Source organism: Myotis daubentonii, chromosome 5, assembly GCF_963259705.1.
Source record: "Myotis daubentonii chromosome 5, mMyoDau2.1, whole genome shotgun sequence".
Classification (NCBI taxonomy): domain Eukaryota; kingdom Metazoa; phylum Chordata; class Mammalia; order Chiroptera; family Vespertilionidae; genus Myotis; species Myotis daubentonii.
In genome coordinates this window covers 85,978,056-85,999,838 of record NC_081844.1, presented here as the reverse complement: position 1 = coordinate 85,999,838, position 21,783 = coordinate 85,978,056, and the positions used below count along the sequence as shown (strand labels likewise).

The 21,783-nt window shown below is 38.8% G+C and overlaps 1 protein-coding gene across 2 annotated transcripts in view; it reads right to left on the bottom strand.

The window, feature by feature from the left end:
* Nucleotides 1-21,783, bottom strand: part of KCTD16 (potassium channel tetramerization domain containing 16) — a 232,663-nt gene that overhangs the window by 117,889 nt on the left and 92,991 nt on the right. The gene's annotated exons all lie outside the window — the stretch shown is intronic.

Here is a 21,783-nt window from a genome sequence, read left to right as displayed (position 1 = left end):
CTTTAAGTCCACTCAAAAACTCAGACTAATAAAAAATTCTGCTTAGAGTTATTCTTATCTCTTGAGATTCATTACAACTGATACAATTGCACAAGATTTATATTGCTCCTACTTTCTCCTTCTTTATCAGCAAAGTCTTGCTTTGATTTACTTGCATTTAGAAAAATGAAATGAAATTATATTTTTACCTCACTAATTAGGTATACTATACAGCTAATTTGCAAGGACAGAGTTAAGAGCATAATAAAGGGAAGGTGTCTCAATACATGTATTATTCTTTTTTTTTCTGAGAAGACATGCTTGAAACTGAATTTTAAACACTCTAGCACTAGTGAAACAAATTAATAATGGCTCAGACACAGAGGTGTTGCATATTATTCATGATCTTGAAATTATTAATGTAACACTGCACCATTATTACCACATATTGCCATCAGAGTAATTAACACATCTTATCTAATAGAATAAGGCCTTCAAATCAAACTAAGAAGTAATTAAATTACATAACTATACAGCTGAGGCAGAAAGATGCATTCAAATGAATTTATACAATTGCATGTCACCTAGGTGGTTTTGAATAGCCAAGAAGGGTGATTTGTTATTTACTATCTAGTTTGTCATAGATGTCACTTCACTATATGGAGACTCAGTTTCTATGTACTGTGAGGAGATTAGAATAAAGTGATTACCAAACTTTGGTGTTCCTATGAATCACCTAGGGAGATTCTGAGAAATCTATATTCCCTGGTTTCCCTTGGAGACACTAATTCAGATAGTCTAGAATGGAGGCCAGAGATGTGTGTTCTTTAACATACCCAGGTGATTTTGAAGTTTGTGATCCATGACCCACATTATGAGGAATAAAAGAAGATTTTCAAAGGTCCTTCCAGTTTTAATGATCAATGGTGAGATCACTAGTTTTCCCTATAATGATAGATTTTTGTTAGGAATTGACATTTGTTTCATATATGAAATGCCCATGATGCCATTATCTACTTATGGTCTCACCTTTCTCTTCCATGAAACTAGCGTTGAAAAAGTGAAAAGCAGATGAAAAGAAAAATAACCATTTCCAGCTTTTATGAAATGCTACTCAGCTCTGAAATTATTCCAAACCATAACACTCCTATCCTATCTTATGTAGTAAATGAGTCACACCAAAAAATCATAAATGTGAGGAACAATTTATAATTTTAAGAAAACTCTATGATGTATTCTTCTTCCAAATGCCTTTTCTCTTTTAGCCCTCTGATTTCACAGAGTGGGGACTACTCATAGAAAATGTGCATAGTCTTCAACTTTAAACATTTACAATTGCAGTAAGTTAGAAGCTACTGGTATCCTGAGATTTCCCAAAGATCTGAGAATGGCTTTCAAGAATGAAACCAGGTTGTATTTATGAAGTTGTGAGACTTAATATTTAGCCCATTCCTATTGCCCTAATTGTGCCTGACACAGCACAGACGCATATATATAAAACAAGGTGTTGGGGAAGGAAGGTCTTGGTCGAATGTATAATTCTTTAGCATTAAAGTAGACAAATAGCAACTTACAACATTTAAGTATACAGTACATACAGATGTAACTATTTATGGTGTCAAGTGGGTACTAGACTTATAGGAGGATCGCTTCATAAATTATATGTCTAACCACTGTGCTGTACACCTGAAGCTAATAGAATACTGAATGCCAACTGTATTGAAAAAATAGATAAAATACAAACAAAAGAGAAAAAGTAAATAAATATTCAATCATATGTAAAATCACCAACAGAAAAGAGTGCAGCAATTTTGAAAAAATTATTTCACTCTTAGAGTCTGCACCTGCACTTTGGGCATTCTCTACCTGGTGACCATCAGAGCTACTTTGAGTCAAGCAACACAGTTGTCTAAAGCAGAGTGTATCGCTGCCATGAAACTTGAGATAGTGTTTGGTGAGCATATGATGAAGTCCCTGGGAACCTTTCTTAAGCCATGACATTGGCAGCAAAGCTGGCAGGAGTTACAGAAAATGGGGTAGAAGAGACTAAAAGTCCAGTTTGTTCAGGGACTTATAAGACTTCACAAAATACATGCTGTTCAACTGGCAAGTGCCAACATAATTTATCAAACTCGCAATCTTTGCAGCACACTCATCACAACAGAGCTAAATAAGCTGACCTTCAACATGCTAATATATAATATTATTATTATTATTATTTTTCCCCTTACCCGAGAATATTTTTTCCATTGCTTTTCAGAGAGAGAGTAGAAGGGAGTGATGGAGGGGAGAGGGAGAAAGAGACAAGACAAATTAATTGATTGCCTTCCACATATGCCTGAACAGGGATGAGGAGCGAATCACGACCCAGGTACATGCCCTTGACCAGAAATTGAACCCCGACCCTTTGGTTTGCAGGCCAACATTCTAACCACCAAACAACACTGGCCAGGGCAACATGCTGGAATATTCTTACCACCTTAGGAAACCCGGGTATAACTGAAAATAAAAACTCTAGTTTATCTTTTAGTATCTGTTTTCTAGGAATGTATAGAAGCACACTTGGAGCTTGGAGACAAAGAGTAGACCTCGCACCACTAGCTGAGTGATTTTGTATAAGTTATCTTCTACACACGAGTTCCTTCATCCATAAAATAAAGATTAAATGACTAATTACAAGTCACAATCAAATGGCATATTGTATGAAACACTTCTAGCCCAGTGACTGGCACAAAACAAGCATATAACAAATTTAGCTACTATTTCCAATTTTATTATTCATTCATTCTTTTAAATAAATATCTATTATGCACCTACTATGTATCAGGTACTATACTATATCACAGTATTTCCACACTTTAGTTATTGGAATATCACTAATTATTTTAGCCATTTCCTCAAATAATTTTAGTACTATTTCTTAGTTTTTTCACTTTTTTATTGAGGTATAATTGAGATAACATTGTAGTAGTTTCAGGGATACAATTTAATGGTTCAATATTTATATATATTGCAAAATGATCACCACAATATATCCAGGTTAATATCCATCACCACACATACAGTGGTCCCCCTTACCTGTGGACAATACATTCTAAGACCCTCTGTGGATGCCCAAAACCAAGGATAGTACAGAATCCTATATATATTATTTTTCTTATACATACATAACTATGATAAAGTTTAATCTATAAACAGGCATGGAAAGAGATCAATAATAACTAATAATAAAATAATTATAACAACATAGTATAATAAAAATTATGAGAATATACTCTCTAAATGTCTGATTATACTGTAGTCACCCTTCCTTTTGTGATGACATGCGATGACACAATGCCTATGTGATGAGATAAAGGGAATGAAGTTGGCACTGTGATGTAGGCTACTACTGACCTGAAAAAATCAAGAGGAGGATAATCTAGCCATAATAATGGCATGTCTTCAACCCAAAAATTTAATGTTTTATCTATCTTAACTAAGAACTTATCACACTTGTGGCCATAAATTTGAAGTTTGAGGTATAACAGCAAAACTAGCACAAATTTCTTTTTCTTTTTCACGATCTCATAGAAAAAAGATTCATTCTTACTATAGATCTTAGTAACCTCAGAAACAATACTTTTCTTTTTTATTAAGAAAACTTTCATCTTTTAAGAAAAATATTGATTGATTTTAGAGAGAGAGGAAGGGAGAGAGAGAAGTCAATTTGTTGTTCCACTTATTTACCCTTTTCACTTAAAAGAAGCACTTTACGGCTTCTCTTTGGCATATGTGAATTGCCAGCATCATTACTCTTGCATTTTGGGGCCATTATTAAGTAAAATTAGGGTGAATTGAACGCAGACACTATGCTACCATGACAGTCGATCTGATAACCGAGACAGATACTGGGAGACTAAAGGTGGGAAGCATCTACCGTATGGAGACACTGGACAAAGGGGTGATTCATGTCCTGGCAGGATGGAGCAGACAGCATGAGGTTTCATCATGCTACTAGAATGGTGTGTAATTTAAAATTGTTTATTTCTGGGATCTTTATATGTAAATTTTTGGACCATGAAACTGCAGAAAACAAATAGCAGATAAGGGGGGGACTACTTTAGGTACACATTTTTTTCATGTGATGAAAACTTTCAAGATTCACTCTCTTAGCAACCACACAGGGCAAGCCTAGGCCCTTGTTCAGAAGCATTTAGGGTCCAGCTGTCAGGCAGGGCCAATGAGATGCCTGGCCTGATGGAGAGGTGACCACAGGGAAATAGTGCTGAATGTGAGCAGGGTTCACACAGCGGATGGGAGATCAGGCATTCCCTTAATGAATCTGAAAGTGGCCAGGTAAAGCAATTACCTTACTCTAACAGAGAGTGTTTGCTGTGGCACCACAAGAACCACATTATGCATGCAGACCAATATCTGCTGAGAATACACTACTCCTAATGAAATAAACCCATACATTTCAGCGTCACTTGCTGTCACACAGACAGTCCCCTTATTGCATTATATCATAATCTCACTGGCAACACACTGTAAACAAGGAACCAGCCACATCAACCAAGTTAGATCAATGTCTGTGGTCATGTATACAGAAAATCCTCCTCTTAGTCCCGAGCTACAATGGGGAAGTACTAACAAAGGTTTGAGCAGGCAACTCAGGACTGTGCCTTTGATCCCTCTTCCAAAGCTAGAAGGAGGTTCTGAAGAGGATGGCCGCCGCAAGAAGCCTCCTTCTTGAATCTCCCCTGCTCAGGGTTGAAAACAAGCCTTTACAGTAAGGGGAATGCGCTGCAGCCAGAGAACATCTATGCCTGCAGTCTGTGTGGTGGAAGACCAAGCACACTTCCCCAGATTATTTGTTCACTCATTCATCAAGCATTTGTTGAGCATTTGCCAAGCATGGGGCTAGCCTCTGGGGAAAAACAAATGAATGAAACCCCATCTCTGTCCTCCTGGACTTCACACTGTGGTAGGAGTGACATACAAGCAAATTGGGTGATGAGTGCTAAATAGAAATACAAGGCACAGTGGGGGCAGGCTGATGAAGTGGGAGTGAAGGAACCCCTCTCTTTTAGGAGGAAGTGATCCAAAAGAAAAGAGCACAGGCAGGAGGGGTTGCAGGGATTTCCATAGTGGGGTAGTGAAGGAAAAGGTGAGGGTTCACTTTCCAAGAAGGAACCAGGGCAGAGAAACACATCAGAAATAGCATAGCAGGATCAAGGCTGTTTGGCTGAATGGTGAGGCAGGGCCAGATCATACGGGGCGCTATAGGCCCTACTAATAAGTTTGGGTTTTCTCCGGGAGGAGAGAAGGCAGTTCTTAATGCTGGATTTATGCTATTAATTTCTTCATCAGTTCTGTTTCATTTTTCTAGTGTCAGCCCAGTCTCAAGGGAGCGTCTTTAGAAATTCTTGGGGAATTCACTGTACTCTTCAATGTTCATGTTTTAAGACTTGTTTTCCAAGACTAATTGAAATTAGAGAGGTATATGAATTTACATATAATAAATCCAAAAATAATGAAAGCAATAGCTATAACTATGTATGGTGCCTCGGTAAACAGGCTTTGATAAGCACACACCCTTAGATGTATGGGGCATGGAAAAAAGAAACAGATTTTTCCCAGTGAGTAACTGTGCCTCTCAGCATTCTTTGTAATTCCATTGTAAAGAAGTTCTCTTAATTGAACTTAACATTCCCAATGTACAGGCTCTATTTTAAAATTCAGGCTGATGTCCAGGGCAGGCACATTTGGCCTCACCTATTATGTTGTTTATGTTGTCAGAGGGGCAGGGATTGGGAGGGTAGAGGGTTGGGGGCTAAGTGTAAAAGGTGAAAGGATTAAGCAGTACAAACTGTAGTTCATAGTAGTCACAGAGATGTAGGCTACAGCATAGGGAATATAGTCAATAATATTGTGATAAATATGTATGGGGCCAGGTGGGTACCTGAAGCAGCAGGGTAGACCACTCCATAAAGAACATGATTTTATAAGCACTTTGCTATATATCTGAAACTAATACAGAATAATATGGAATGTAAACTGTAATTGAAAAATGAAATTAAAAGAAAAAAAAGACAGTGGTTTTTGTCCCCAAACTTGTTAAGGCCAATTTTATATATCTTGTTGCAATGACCCAGTTTGTTTCAAAATTACACAAACTAGTAATATACAAGAACAAAAAGAAAAATAGTTGCTCCTTCTATGACATCTAAATGAATTACTTTGGGAAACCTCCATAAAAAATAAAAAATAAGAAGACACTCTGAAAAACACTCTGACCACCCACTATAAAGGTGCAATAGTTGAATTTTTATAATGGGTGTGATTTATTTAAGGAAGGCAAAAGCCATTTGGTGTAGCCATACATAGAAATGGCCTTGGTGTCACATCAATGTCTAAATAATATACATTTAAGTTAAAATAAAGTATTAAATTGTGCATAGTTTATTTTTTATGATTCCTTTCTTTAATGATCTGGCTTAATGTAGTCATTAGGGCCCAGATTTTGATAATTTAGTGCATATAGTATTTAGGGTCCAGCTTCCTTGCTGACTACCTGATGGGATGGGTTACTTTAACCTTTTATCCTTCAGTTCCCTCATGTACTAAACTGGAGGATAATGGTAACTACCTCACAGAACTATTGTGAGGGATATATCTGCTAAAGCTACAGAGTCTAAAATCATAACTGAGCCATAGCACTTCATAATGTGTTATTCTGATTTTTATTATAATCATGATTATATTGGGGAGGAGGTGGCAAGGAACTTCCATTTCTACTTTATATATGTGGGGAGCCGATATAGGGTTAAGCCTCAGACTGACAAACAAGTCCCAGCTTAGAGGGCTCAGTCCTCTTAGCATAATTAGGCTTGACCTTATAATACTCCCTAGATCTTATCTGGAAGCTAATGGCCTGAGGGAAGTGCAAGAAGTGTAACTATGCTCAAAACAAGTGAAACTCACAAGAACAGTGTAACTATGGTAACCACTACCTTGTTTACCTCTGACTATAAAATGGTTGGTGCGGCCTGAGCACTGGTGGAAGTCCTTCCTCTTGAGTTGGACTTACCGCCTGGCTCCCCAATGTTCCCAAATTATCTCTTGTCTTTTCTCTTTCATTTGTGTGTGGCTCCTCTTCCAGATCCTGAACCCTGAACTATGCGGGACGTGGAAGGAAACATTTACAACATCTGGTGCCCAATGGGAAATCTGGAAGTGAAGGCTTCGCCTAGAGCAAAAAAACAAAGTTTCACCAGCAAGGTGGAGAAGAAAGAATTCGCCATAAAGGTGGGGAAAAATTAATACACCGTAAAGGTGGGGAGATATTTCACCACACACAATGCCCAGGATTAACTGCAGATGTCGCAATCTGTAAGTAGGGTGGGAATGTTTTCTTTAGCCAGGCTAATGGGGCAGGATTTGGCTTTAAAAAAAGTAAGAAACTTTATTATAGACTTTTGATTTGCATGCTTAAGGAGTTAAAGTTTCAGAAGGAAATCTCGTATAATTTTTGCTTGATGTTATAGAACATAACCCTCGGTTTCTTGAAAAAGGTACATTAGATCTTGAATGCTTGCCAAAAAGTTAGTCAGAACTTGAAAAAAGGTCAGCAGCAGGAAAAAAAACACACAAAAAACTTGTCTCCAAAAATTGTTTCTCCTTGTGAAACACGGTATTTCATTTGCTAGAGCCTTTAAGAGAGGCCAAGAAGGATAGATCTCCTCCCCTTGCACCCTCCGCTCTTAAGAGGAGCAGAAAGAAAAGAAAAAATGGGAGGAATGGCCTTCATGGCTCCCTCCACCTCCATGTCCTAATCCTGAAGTGTTTAATTCTCTGTTAATAGAATCACCTGTGCAAAAAGGCCAAATTATAAAGAAATTGAAATATTAAAAGGTACTCTTTTTAATCAGGCTGAAAAAAGAGTGCCATGGTCATCTTAATGTGGTTTCTTGTCCAAATTAAAATCTTAATTTGTATTTGGAATCTAAAATCTGTAATAAGAAATGAAACTCTGCTGCCGAATCCACCTCTGGTTCGGAGAGATTCAAAGGTGGCAGGAGAGGGCAGAGCTGTAAACTCTCCACAATGAGATTACTTAATGTTTTATTTAAAAATTACCGGAGAACATCTTATGATAACCAAATTTTGGCTAAGATAACCTTGGGTGCTAGCTATTACTTTGGAAAGCAAAAAAGGAAAAAATTTAAAATCTGTTTTTCTATTAAGCATGACTTTGGGAAAAAATATGCCATCTGAGTCATTTGCTGAAACTTCCCCCAAAGCAGGATGTGGGGGAAGGGAAGAAGGGAGCACATGGCAATCCAATATGGACGCCTCCTCCCCAAGTATTCTAAATTAAAGTCTCCTTCTCATAATTGAAAAGTTTTACAAAATTCAAAAATACGTCTGGGATTTCTGTGCACATGTAAAGGGAAAAGCTGGCTTAAAACTAATGCGCACAACTGTCCTGTTTTTGGACATTTAGATAGAGTTTTGAGCTGGAATCTCTTTGCAAATGTACAAAATAAAACCCAAGACTGGTTATTTCCTAAGAAAAATGACGAATTTGACCCAGGGAAGAAATGCAGGCTGGTTCTAGCAACAAGATTGGTATTTGTCCATAATAAAGTGATTTTTGAAATGTTAATGAAGCCTGTTCCAAAGTTAACTTTAAGACTCCCAAAAGAAAATTCAGTAAAATTGTCCCTGTTACAAAATTTTGCCAAAGTAAATGCCTTAAAATAATAATTGGATTTGAATCTCAAGAATTATTGAAATATATTAATTATAAAAATCTAAGTAGCCCGGTAAAAAACTGGCCCTTTGTTAATTAAAAAACTAGCTATGCCTTTCTAATGGAGGAAGGGGCTAGTTGCTTCCTGCCTCTAGCAAATTCTTAAAGATTAAGAATGTGGTCAATTTACGTCTGAAGGGACCAGTTAGACCAAACTTGTTTTGCCAGCAGAAAACAGTTTTCCCTCGGCTGCGATCTCGTGGCCAATTTTGAAATTTCCCACCAGCAAGCAACCAGCAGGAAACAATGTAGCTACAAGTTTGCTTCTTGACTTTCCCCAGAAAAAATTATGGTCATTTTAAAGTCAAGGGCTGGGCCAGGCCTATTTTGCCAGCCTTAAACGTGGTTTTCCAGAGTCGCTGGGAACTTGGGACCTTGGAGTTTACTGAATCAAATGATAAAAACTTATACCTAGGTATTTTGAAGTGAAATAATGCTGAAATACTGATCTGAGTATGCCTTGTACGAAATCTAGAGGATAGAATTGAATCTGTTGGCTGATTATGTCTTGTATTTTTGAAGTTTATTCTTAAAAATGTTACTGATTGAGAAATGCTAAATATTTGACTTGCTAGCTAAAAGTTTAAGGTTTGGATTGAATTGGGAGAAATTGTGAAGTTGTTGTAGCTAGATGTCTAAAGTGTAGAAATTTATTTTTGAGAAAATAATTTTTGTTTTCTTTGAAATAATTAGGAATTCAAAATATGTTGCTTATTGGTCTAATTGAAAAAGAGGATAAATTCTGTGATCCCAACCAAAATTTTTAAATACAAAGATCAGTTTACATTTAATTGATATCTCTTAATAATTATAAAAAGTATATAATCTTTAAATCATATATACACATATATATCTGATGGTCTTTCAAGTTGGATTTCAAAACTATAACCAAGGAATGACTTTGGGACATTTCACGGGCCCTGAAATGTTTTCAAAAGTTTACTCTCTCTTTTTAATGGATTTTTTAATTCAACCAAATTTAATGACTTTGACTTGAAATACATGACCTTGAGGCACTATCAGTCAACATCCAAGAAGTAACCCTGTAGGTTACTTGGTGTAAAAGAAAAAGATTTTTCTTTTTTAAATTGAAATTCTCCAAGTGTAACCCAGCTGTGAGAGGACGAGGATACTGATTGGAAATTACTCTGCAAGAAAATAATAGAAAGAGGTTTTTCCTTCAAACATCTGGAGGACTGCAATTAAATGTACTAGGTTTAATATAGAAAGGTAAATAATTTGGATTTTTGCCTTCCTGAATATAGCTAGTGTAAAGTTACTGAAAGACGAATTGAAGAAATTTAATTAATATTATTTCCAGTTTAAAACTGAATTGCCATGGCCTAGAGCAAAGAATATCCTTACATGATATTATTCTACAATGTCAATAATAATTTTTGATATTTTACAACAGCATATTGTACATTTATCCCAAACAAACTTACAAACTGATTCTTTGACTGTTTGGCAGCAATTTAATAAGGACATGAAAGGATTTAATCCCTTCCACTGTGTGGAAGGCCCCTTGGGAAGGCACTTGAGCATTCTATATTGACCTCTCTTGCCCTTTTTACAAGGGGGTCCCTCTTCCAATTGCCCACAGCTGTTGCCTGAGCTCTCTGTTCATGCTGAGGTTGAAGCCTCATGGTGGCTGGCACCATGGATCTATCTCTCGCCCAATGGCATGAGCTGGGCCCTCCCTGAAGAAACCTGGGTTCCCCAAAATATGTGATCAATGCCGGGGCCCCACCAGCAGGCGAGGAGATCCCAAGGCAGTTGCTGGGCATGGAGGCAACAGGGGCATAGGCTACCAAGGAGACAGAACTGAACTTCACATCACTCTGTTTGGCCCCGGAGGATGGCTGGTTAGCCAGAGACGGGTAAGATTCCTCAGGGAAGGAACAACCTAAGACAGGCACAGTCGCAGAGGGGCCATCAGGAGAGAACTTGGGGGTCAACAGAGGTGGGGCACAGATCCTCACCGCCCCCCCAACTATGCAGGGGCTTGAACATTCGCCCCTTCTGAGGGAGGTCTCCTGCCACCATGGCCGCTTCCCGTTTCCCATGCCCAGCTCAGATCGGGACCCAGACAACAGAGACTTGGCTGACAGCAGCTACCCTATATCTAAATCCAGCCTAACACCAGGAGTGCTCGGGGCCTTCTCAAGGATGCAAAACAATCCTTTCCATTAATATTTACAGTGTAAACTAAGATTGTTGTTAGAGTATTAAATTTTACAGTAACGAGTTTAACTGAAATAAATAGTATTAACAAAAATTTTCATTTCATGGTAAAATTGCTTAACATGCAATGAACCTAAAGCAGTCATATTTTTTGTGCAAAAAAGTTATAAATTTAAATTTATCTAGACTACATTATAAGAATTTTCCAAAAGCCTCCAAATAATTAAATTAAAAAAGGGGGGATAGTGGAGGAATACCATGTAAGGAAAAATATCCTGTAACTAATTTACATCTAGAAAAAAAATTTTTTTCATTTGTAATGCTAACAGCAAGACACCCATGAAAAACATACATGGTGTCAAAATAAGCCAAAGGAAAATCATTTGGGCAAATATAAAAAGGATCCCAAGTAAAATTTCCTATATTAAATTTCGGTCGAGAATATGTTTATATATTTTCAGAAAAAAACTCCAAGACCATGTGGATTCCTGCAACAGAGAGGAATTATCAGGAATGCTCTAACCATGAAGACAAGGGGAAAAACAATCCAGAGATGGAAGACACTGATGATGCTTTGCCATGCTAGCAGTCAGCAGCTGTGCATCGCTGCAGGTTGCCCAGAATCAAACCAGAGAGGGTCAGACCTGCATTGCCACCATTTGTCCACCATCCAGAACTGAAATATCATTGCTGACATGTACACATAAGGAACTGTCGGACATTGAATCTTGGACTCAGAACTGTTGGACATTGAAATTGGGACTTAACATTTTTTGTTCTTGATGCTTAAGTTTTACTTTCATGGTAGCTTAAAAACTCTCATTATAGTAGCATAAAAACAAAAGAAGGGTGAGATGTGGGGAGCCGATATAGGGTTAAGCCTCGGATTGACCTTATAACACTCCCTAGATCTTATCTGGGAAGCTAATGGCCTGAGGGAAGTACAGGAAGTGTAACTATGCTCAAAACAAGTGAAACTCACAAGAACAGTGTAACTATGGTAACCACTACCTTGTTTACCTCTGACTATAAAATGGTTGGTGCGGGAAACTAAGATGGTGGCATAGATAAACACCGGGAAATTGTCGCCTCACACAACAATTGAAGAATGCCGCAAGGGTCAGAGCAAACATCGTCCAGAACAACAGGAAGGCTGGCTGAGTGTAATTGCTACAACTAGAAGAAAAGAGGGGCACACTGAGAGCCAGTGGAGCTGCGTAGGTGAAGTGCAGAGGTACGGCGGCGGCTCGCACGCGCGCGGAAAGGGGGTGGCGCCTGAGGACGTGGCTGTCTTTTTGAATCACAAGCTCCCGACTGCTCTGAACTCCGGTTCCAGCGGGTCTCTGGGGACCCAGGGCTCATACGGGGAGAGGCTGGTCTGTCAGGCGGCAGCGGGCGAACTTGAGGGCGGCTTTCCCTCAGAGGTGCTTGCAGCCGTTACCGGGACACTGAGATGCGCGGCTACAGGCGCAGAGAATCACCATAGCTGCTTTCACTGCCCTTTGACTCCCTGAGACCCCGCCCCACCCAGGCTGCGGCAGAGGCTTTTGCATGTGAATGTACCTAACTACAGCCCAGCCAGGCAGACCTGGAACTTCCAAGAGAAGGCCCAAGGCCCCGCAGCGGCTTGCATTGCTTCACAGCTGAGCCTCTTCGTGGCTCCTGCTGTGTGGCCTCAGGCAGGGGCTGAATTAGCACCTCCTTAGATCCAGGAGCCACTGTACCCAGTGGTCAGAGGGGGACCATTCTCCCACTTCAGACACAGCTGATTCCCACAGCCAATTGGCCTGGAGGTCAATTCCTCCCAGTGATCCTACAACAACCAAGGCACCAAGAGTGCACCAAGAGTGTCCACCTCAGGTAACTGGGGAGGCTGAGCCACTGGGCCCTACAGGACACCTGGCACGCAGGGCCACTCTATCAACACAGGGAAGCAGCCAAAATGCGGAGACAAAGAAAAAGGTCACAAATGGCAGAAACGGAGGAAAGCAAACGACTGGATATAGAGTTCAAGGCCACGTTTATAAGGTTTTTCAAGAATTTTATGGAAACCGCCGATAAATTTAATGAATCCCTCAAGGAGTATAGTGAGACCATGGAGGACATGAAAAAGGACCAACTAGAAATTAAGCATACACTGACTGAAATAAAGAATAATTTACAGAGATCCAACAGCAGACAAGAGGATCCCAAGAATCAAGTCAAAGATTTGAAATACAAAGAAACAAAAAATACCCAACCGAAAAAGAAAAAAGAAAAGAGATTCAAAAAATATGAAGATAGTGTAAGGAACCTCTGGGACAACTTCAAGCGTACCAACATCAGAATTATAGGGGTACCAGAAGGAGAAAGAGGGCAAGATATTGAAAACCTTTTTGAAGAAATAATGACAGAAAACTTCCCCTACCTGGTGAAAGAAATGGACTTACAAGTCCAGGAAGCGCAGAGAACCCCAAACAAAAGGAATCCAAAGAGGACCACACCAAGATACATCATAATTAAAATGCCAAGAGCAAAAGATAAAGAGAGAATCTTAAAAGCAGCAAGAGAAAGACAGTCAGTTACCTACAAGGGAGTACCCATTCGACTGTCAGCTGATTTCTCAACAGAAACCATGCAGGCCAGAAGAGAGTGGCAAGAAATATTCAAAGAGATGAATAGCAAGAACCTGCAACCAAGATTACTTTATCCAGCAAAGCTATCATTCAGAATGGAAGGTCAGATAAAGAGCTTCACGGATAAGAAAAAGCTAAAGGAGTTCATCACCACCAAACCAGCATTATATGAAATGCTGAAAGGTATTCTTTAAGAAGAGGAAGAAGAAAAGGGAACTCTTACCATTTGCCACAGCATGGATGGAGCTGGAGAGCGGATAAATACCACAGGATCTCACTCATTTGTGGAATATAATCAACAACATAAACTGATGAACAAGGACTGATCCAGAGACGGAGAGGCATTGATTGGACTGTCGGGCCTTGGAGGGAAGGTAGGGGAGGGTGGGGGCAAGGGGGAAAGATCAACCAAAGGACTTATATGCAAGCATATAGGCCTAACCAATGGACACGGACAACGGGGGGGTGAGGGGATGAGCGGGGGGGGGGGGGGGTAGAGGGTACACATATGTAATATCTTAATCAATAAAAAATATTAAAAAAAAATGGTTGGTGCGGCCTGAGCACTGGTGGAAGTCCTTCCTCTTGAGTTGGACTTACCCGCCTGGCCCCTCAATATTCCCAAATTATCTCTTGTCTTTTCTCTTTCATTTGTGTGTGGCTCCTCTTCCAGATACTGAACCCTGAACCACGCCGGACGTGGAGGGAAACATTTACAACATATATACTTCTCCATTGTTCACCACAGATCTCTACTGAAGCTCTAGTAAAAATGAAGTCTGGTTTGATCTTTTTCATTAGCCCATCAGGTTTTCAGCATGAATTTTTCAAGGTTTAAATGTTCTGTTTTTCAGTGTGTGTGTGTGTGTGTGTGTGTGTGTGTGTGTGTGTGTGTGCGGGCGCACGCGCGCCCACATGCACATGTGTTAAGGACAGTCAGCAAATAAATATAACAAAAAGCTTTGTGTGTTCAAATAAAACAATGCCTTCTCTATTTTTAAAAGAAGTGCAACTAAGCAAAGAGCATAACAAGATTTTTTTTATACATAACCCTGATATCCTTCCCACCTCTGCTCCCCTCGCCCCCATTATGCCTAACATGATACTAGCAGATGATAAACCAAGACCTGGGCACAGGGCGCTCTCTGAGTCTGTGGTCCAGTCTTTAGGAAGTTTTGCTTTTGGGCTTCCTGACCAACCTCTCCTAAGCCAGAATAGAGTGCACACTTTTGTGGTTCTTCACCAAGAACAGCAGATGACACAGCCTAACAACTTGTGTGAGAAATTTCCTCAGCCCAAGTTTTCATTACTCCCAAGACAGTGATCTCTTATCTCAATTTGCTGGGGTTGAGCATTCCCCAGTGTTCCAAAGAATTAATATCTCCCACTCAAAAACAAAAACAGAACAAAATACTTCCATTACCACCCAAATACTTTGGGATTTGAAAATAATATTTATATTTTATACATCATCGTTGGTTATTAAGCCTGCTAATTGCCAAATCTCTTTTGTTCCCAGTGAAATGAAAGAGAAAAATTATTCAGACAGTTCCAGTGTCTTGCGATCCCTATAAATGTATGTTTACATAGTGCCTCATATTAGACTTCCTCAGTCAAATCCCCTTTCTAACTCTGTATGGTCTTAAACAAATTAACTGATCTCTTTAAACTTCAGTGTCTATAAAATGCAGAAATAATAAAAGCACAGACCTGAAGGCATTACTATGAGGACAAAATAAGAAAACACATACCAAACACTACATCCAGAGGCCTTTCAACATAAAAATAATTGACAGTGCCAACAGAAAATAGTTGACATATGATTGGGCTCCATAAATGTTTATTATTTCTACTAGTACTGAGTGATAAAAATACTTCTGGAGGCTATGAATATTCCAGATAAGTTTTCAGCTCACCACTCTGAGGATGTCATGACAGTAAAGGAGGTAGCCGTCACTCCCTGTTTTCCAGGGGAGGGTAATACTGTTTGTAAACTTTAGCTACATCTTGAGTGCCATAAAATTAAAGTAAAAACATTCATAAATCTGAAGCAGTTGCTTCTGTTATCATAATCTTAAAAAGAAACTATAGCTATAACTATGTATGGTGCCAGGTGAGGGCTAGACTTACAGGGGGATCGCTTCTTACATTATATAAATGTTTAACCACTATGCTGTACACCTGAAACTAATATACTATCAAATGTTACCTGTAATTGAAAAATCAAAGAATAAAAGAAACTATAGCTTCACTTTCTAAATTCTGATCTACTATCCGGTAACAAAACCTGATGCCGAGTTTAGGATTTTCATGTCCCATCATAGGTGACAATCTAAGGCTTATTCATGCAACAGGGGCCCCAAGACCACTGCAATGACACCTCACACCTATAACTTATGATGCTGTCAACAGGCTGAGTTTGGCAGAAATTTTCTGTCAGCAAAAGTTGAGAATTTATGAATGGTTATGTCTAGCAGCAGTTGGATGTATATGAATCTGACCTATTAATGCTAATGTGCTTTTTCATTTTAGTATATTTGACATTTTTGCTTTTAGTCGTCTACTCATCCCTCATCTCATCACAGACATATAAAATGAAATCCCAAAGACCCGCACTCACTTTCACCACCAATTCAAAATCATGTCCCATCAGCGATTCTCAGTAACCTAGAAATGCCCTGAAGATAGGCTGGAGCTCTACTCTATGCTTTTCATACCTTTTCCCTTCATGCCTCTTTCATGTGTCCAACTGACTCTCATTACTGCCCTTACCTCTCCTACCTACACTTTTCAACGTAAGGCAATTGGTGGAGGAGAGTTATTAAAAATTTCCTTTAAAGACCACTTAGGAGAGATAAAGGTGACAGGTTTTCTTAAGAATCAAATCAAGCTTCCTTTGCCCTGTCACTTCCGGTCAAACAGTGTTGCCATTGTGTTTTCACAGTGAGTTCCCACACCACCCCTTCCCAGTGCAGGTTCCTCTAGCTGGCACTTGACCACAGCACATTATCTAAGAACAAAATCAAGACAAAGAATTTTTCTTCTCCTCTTCTGTGTGCTCATGCTGAAAATTGAGACTGCGAGAGGACAATTTAGTTGCTACCTAAATCTTTCTCTCCTAGGTTAGTTCCTTTTGCTCAAATAAATGCTTTCTAAAATGAAAAAAAAAAATAAATAAAAATTGAGACTGCAAATGGTATTCCATTCTGAGGACATATCGATGCAGTGAACAAACTGAACAAGCTTGGTCCTGGCTTCCTCCCACAGGTAGAGGCAGCTCCTGAATTTCCTAATGGGAGGGGCTTAGGATCACCAATCTGATGGAGACTTACCTGGAAGCTGTATTGGAAGTCACTTTTGTTCTTACTTCAATTGTGTATGTTTAATCAGGGCGACCAGTGCAAACAAATAAGGCTGATGGACACTACTGATGAGGCTAAGCATTGGTCCAGCAGCCTTTGGCTCAGCCACTGGGCACAGGGCAGGGTCAAATGTGGGAGACAAAGTTCCCAACCCTGTTAACACAAACAACCAAGTCCAATGTACTTCCCTTTTTCTTGCTTCGGGTTGATTTGATAGTCTAACCTCTAAGAAAGCAGACTACATATGTTTTTGTGAACCACCTAGCCAAGTGCTTGGCTTCTAGCAAGCTTTTTATAAATATTTGCCAAATGAAACTGCATCAGCATCTTAGCAGAAATCTGCAGCAAATGATTTAATAATATACGTTTGGTAGCTTTAAAGGTTATATAAGCTATGTGTGTTCATAGCAGAAAGATTTGAAAATGCTATTAATAAAAAAGAGAAATCATTTTTTAAGATTTAGAAGTTATTCTTCCCAGATTTTTGTTACTACTTTGTAAAATTAGAAGTGATTTTATTTTTCTGTCTAGTCTCTGTATTTTTTTGTCTTTAAATATAGCTAAATATGTATAACTTGCATAGTTTTTAAAACCTATAATTTTTAAAAACAATGTTCTGCCACTTTGGGTGGCTATCCTGCCTGTCTCCATATGCCTATATTTATTTAGAATGTCCCAAAAAAATGTAGAGACACTTTAGTAGCTGATAGCTCAATTGATGTTTCTTTCTTTTCAGACAGACTAAGCTTTGAACAAAGGAAATTCATCCTAAAATGCTATTGGAAGTTTGAAAACACAGTTGAAATACAAACACTGCCTGTATAATTATTCAAAGTGTGCATAGTTTTTGAAACCTATAATTTAAAAGATATGTATCTTTCTGCCACTTTAGATGGCTCTCCTGACTGTATCCATATATCTGTATTTATACAGGTTGTCCGCCCAAAAATGTATACACACTTTAATAGCTGATAAATCACTTAATTTTCACTCCTTTACAGGTTTAACTGATTTGAAATAATGGGTGACGGCAGACTAAGTTTTGAACAAATAAAATTTATCCACTAGACTTTGTCATTGGGATACATAAAATATAAAGTATATGGTACAAAACCTGCAACAACAGACAAATTGAGGGCACACAAATACTGAAGGAAATGATTCTTTTTTAAAAAAATAATATATATATATATATATATATTAAAAAATATATATAAAATTGATTTTTTACAGAGCGGAAGGGAGAGGGATAGAGAGTTAGAAACATCGATGAGAGAAACATCGATCAACTGTCTCCTGCACACACCCCACTGTGGATGTGCCCGCAACCAAGGTAAATGCCCTTGACTGGAGTCGAGCCTGGGACCCTTCAGTCCTCAGGCCAACACTCTATCCACTGAGCCAAACCGGTCAGGGCAAGGAAATGATTCTTGATGTTTGCAATTCTATTGCTTCACTATATTAGCAGTGTTTGGACCAGAACAGTCATCAGTTTGAAAGCAGGCATTAACAAAAAAAAAATATTGAGTTCTATAGATTTAAATTTTGAAAATGAACTATATATTATTAAACACTGACTTTATAATCATTCAAAGTGTGTATACATTTGGGGGGAGATACCCTATATATGTATTTGTGGTTATTTCTATATTTTTGAAAAACAACCTGCTTTATATAAGTAATATAAACTGCTTTTCATTTCACTAAATAAAATTCTAGTACACAAGTTTTAATAGTTTCAAAGTATTTCTTGAAGTGGAGATTTTATTATTAATTATTTTTGGACAATTCTTGGATAACTATAAATAATACCGTGGTAAATATCTTATCTATATCACTTTATTTTCCTATGCATCTTTAAATATATTTTCAACAATAGTTCCTAGAAGTAGAATGTCTAGATGTCTGGATCAAAAGATAGGAAAATTTTAAAGGACAATAATAACCCTTTTACTGAGTGCTTACTATGTGCCGGGTATTTACTAAGTAATAACTCGGCCTTTACAACAACCAATGTGTTATATATTACTACTCTCTCCACTTTACAGATGGGAAGACTAAGTCTCAGGGAGACTGGGGTCTCAAGAGCCCCAGGCAAATCTCAGATGACCAAATTGCCCTGGCCTGTCTTAAACCAATCAGTTCTTGTGAGAATGAGTGGGCCTTGCACTTCGGGGATGCACTTTCCCGCTCCCTAGAGCTGCCCAACAGGAATGAGCATTATATGGAGACAGGGGCAAGGGAGGGGGGAAGAAACCCTTTCCGTGCATTTAAATTTTGGTAATTTTCAATTTTTACCAACCAATTCAGCATTAACCCCTCACAGCCACATAAAATGGGAAACAGAAAAAGGGGAAAGAAAAAAAAAACCAAACCAATGAGCTTGACTCTTAGATTATAGAACTCCTCTGTATGTTGGAGAGGTAAGTCATGTGACTCAGACTCTAATATGCACTTTTAATCATAAGATGGCAAGTATTGTTTAAAAACAAAACTTGTGTTTCTGCTGACTTAAGAGAAAGAACATTTGGGAAGGAAGAAAAAATTCATAAAAGACCAGAAAAGATTTCACAAATTATTTCTTACATATACACAATGATAACATGCAGAACTAAAAATAAATTAAGCTGCAATGTGTACAAATTTTCCTGTCCTCCTCTCTCCTCCCACCCTTCTTCTGCTTCCATGTCCCTGGTAAGTTCCCAAGGAGATAAACTCTCCCAAATAACTGTGTCTTTGCATCTTCCACCAACCACACCCCAAAATGGTTCATTGCTTTAAGGGTTTCCTTGGAGGCTCTTGAACTTAGGGCCAGCATGTGAGCTATTGAAAAAGCCACAGCTCACCCTAACCAGTTTGGTTCAGTGGATAGAGCGTTGGCCTGTGGACTGAAGGGTCCCAGGTTCAATTCCAGTCAAAGGCATGTACCTTGGTTGTGGGCACATCCCCAGTAGAGGGTGTGTAAGAGGCAGCTGATCGATGTTTCTCTCTCATCGATGTTTATAACTCTCTATCCCTTTCCCGTCCTCTCTGTAAAAAATCAATAAAATATATATTTTTTTAAAAAGCCACAGCTCTGGGATTGGCTAAACAGATTGTAGCCTCCAGGATATGCCTCGGGAGTCTGTTCTGCCATCTGCATCCAGACCTCTAGAGGATTAAGTACTAATATTTTAGCCCAAAGACAGTAACAGAAGTTTGTCTGGTCTGAAGATTCTGTCATCAGGATTACAAACTGACCTGGCCCATTTCCCAATCTAACAATGGTTGGAAGACTCAAATATTAACAACCATTCAAAATGTTAATTCAAAATGAATTAACAATTTCATTCAATATATGCCAAGAATGTGTCAACTCACATTGAACCTCCTGGGTTTTATAAGCAATTGGCTTGGCTTTTAACCACTATTATCCTTCCTGTATGAAAAAACTCAGAGAAGATATAAATGCCCTAGGTGCCCAATCAAAAGGATGTTACTACCAATGAGTACCTTCCCTCCTGGAGTTGTAGATATATTGATCAAAAGTGTTAAATTTGGGTGCACTAAGAATACATAAAATGCGTTGGGCAGTTGGCAAAGAATTGTCCATTAAGCACAGCCATGAAGGAGAATGTATTGATTCCTTCTAACATTTCACCTCCTCTCATAACTAATTGGTTTGTTTCAGAGAAGAGGCAGGATGAAATGTGTTGAGAAATGTGACAGTTCATCAAAGCAGACAGAGGTGAGCATTAGGATCAGATAAGCCCATGTTAGATCCCAACCCAGCATTTACAATCTCTATGATTTTGGCTGTACTTACTCTGGCTCTCAGAATTCCCTTCCGAGAAAAAAGGACAAAACCTCTGTCAAAGGCCTACTGTCAGGACTCAATGAGACCCCATGTGAGTGCTGCCCAACACTGAGTAGGGCTCATTACTTAATTCTCTTTCCTATTAAAAAACAAAAGGGAGGAAGGAGAGGCTGTCACACTTTGTCTTCTTTTGCTTTCACTATTTTTTTCTTTATTAAGTTTTATTCTTTCACCCTAGCCTACCCCAAAAACTGAGGAAGGAAGCAGGTTTATCTATCTTTGTGTCTGACTAGATTTGCCCATTGACTTGATTGGACCTCGGCATGATAGATAGATAGATAGATAGATAGATAGATAGATAGATAGATAGATAGATAGATGATAGATAGATAGATAGATAGATAGATAGATAGATATCAGTATCATTATATAGTTATATAGCTGTATTTCTCCACAAATGATAGGTCAGGACATCGTCAGTCAGAATCCAAGTGCAAGATGGGATTCGCTGAGTTCCGAGATGCCCCACCAAGTGGAACTTGAGTTTCCTGTTGAGATGCCGCCAGGCTGGAATATCTGGATGCTCTAGTGATTCAAGCAACCCAGTCACAGGAATCAACACCTGCCCACCGGCCTCAGGCAGGCTAAATTCTGCCTGGTTCAAATTAGAATCTGCCCACTGAGTCAACAGAAATAACACCATGGGACAGAAATTTTCCAGCTTATACACTTACCTGACTGGTAGGTGGTAGCCATTCTCAGTGCTATGTGTGAAGCTGTAACTGGGAACCATCTCGAGTGTGGGACCAGAATGGGAACACATACTTTAAATGGCGCTGACCTGGGGGTGGACTTTGATGATAGAAAGAAAAAAGGTCAATAGCCTGGGCAAGCAGAATAAAGGCAATTAAAATGTCAGAGAATCTAACCTAATCCTCTAACTATTACTAATGATGCCCTGGTTCCTCATGTAAACCTGTATTTTATATTATTCCCTTCAGACTAATAGGTACACAGCAGTGGGTTTGTGGGATAGGAAGAGTCTGTTGA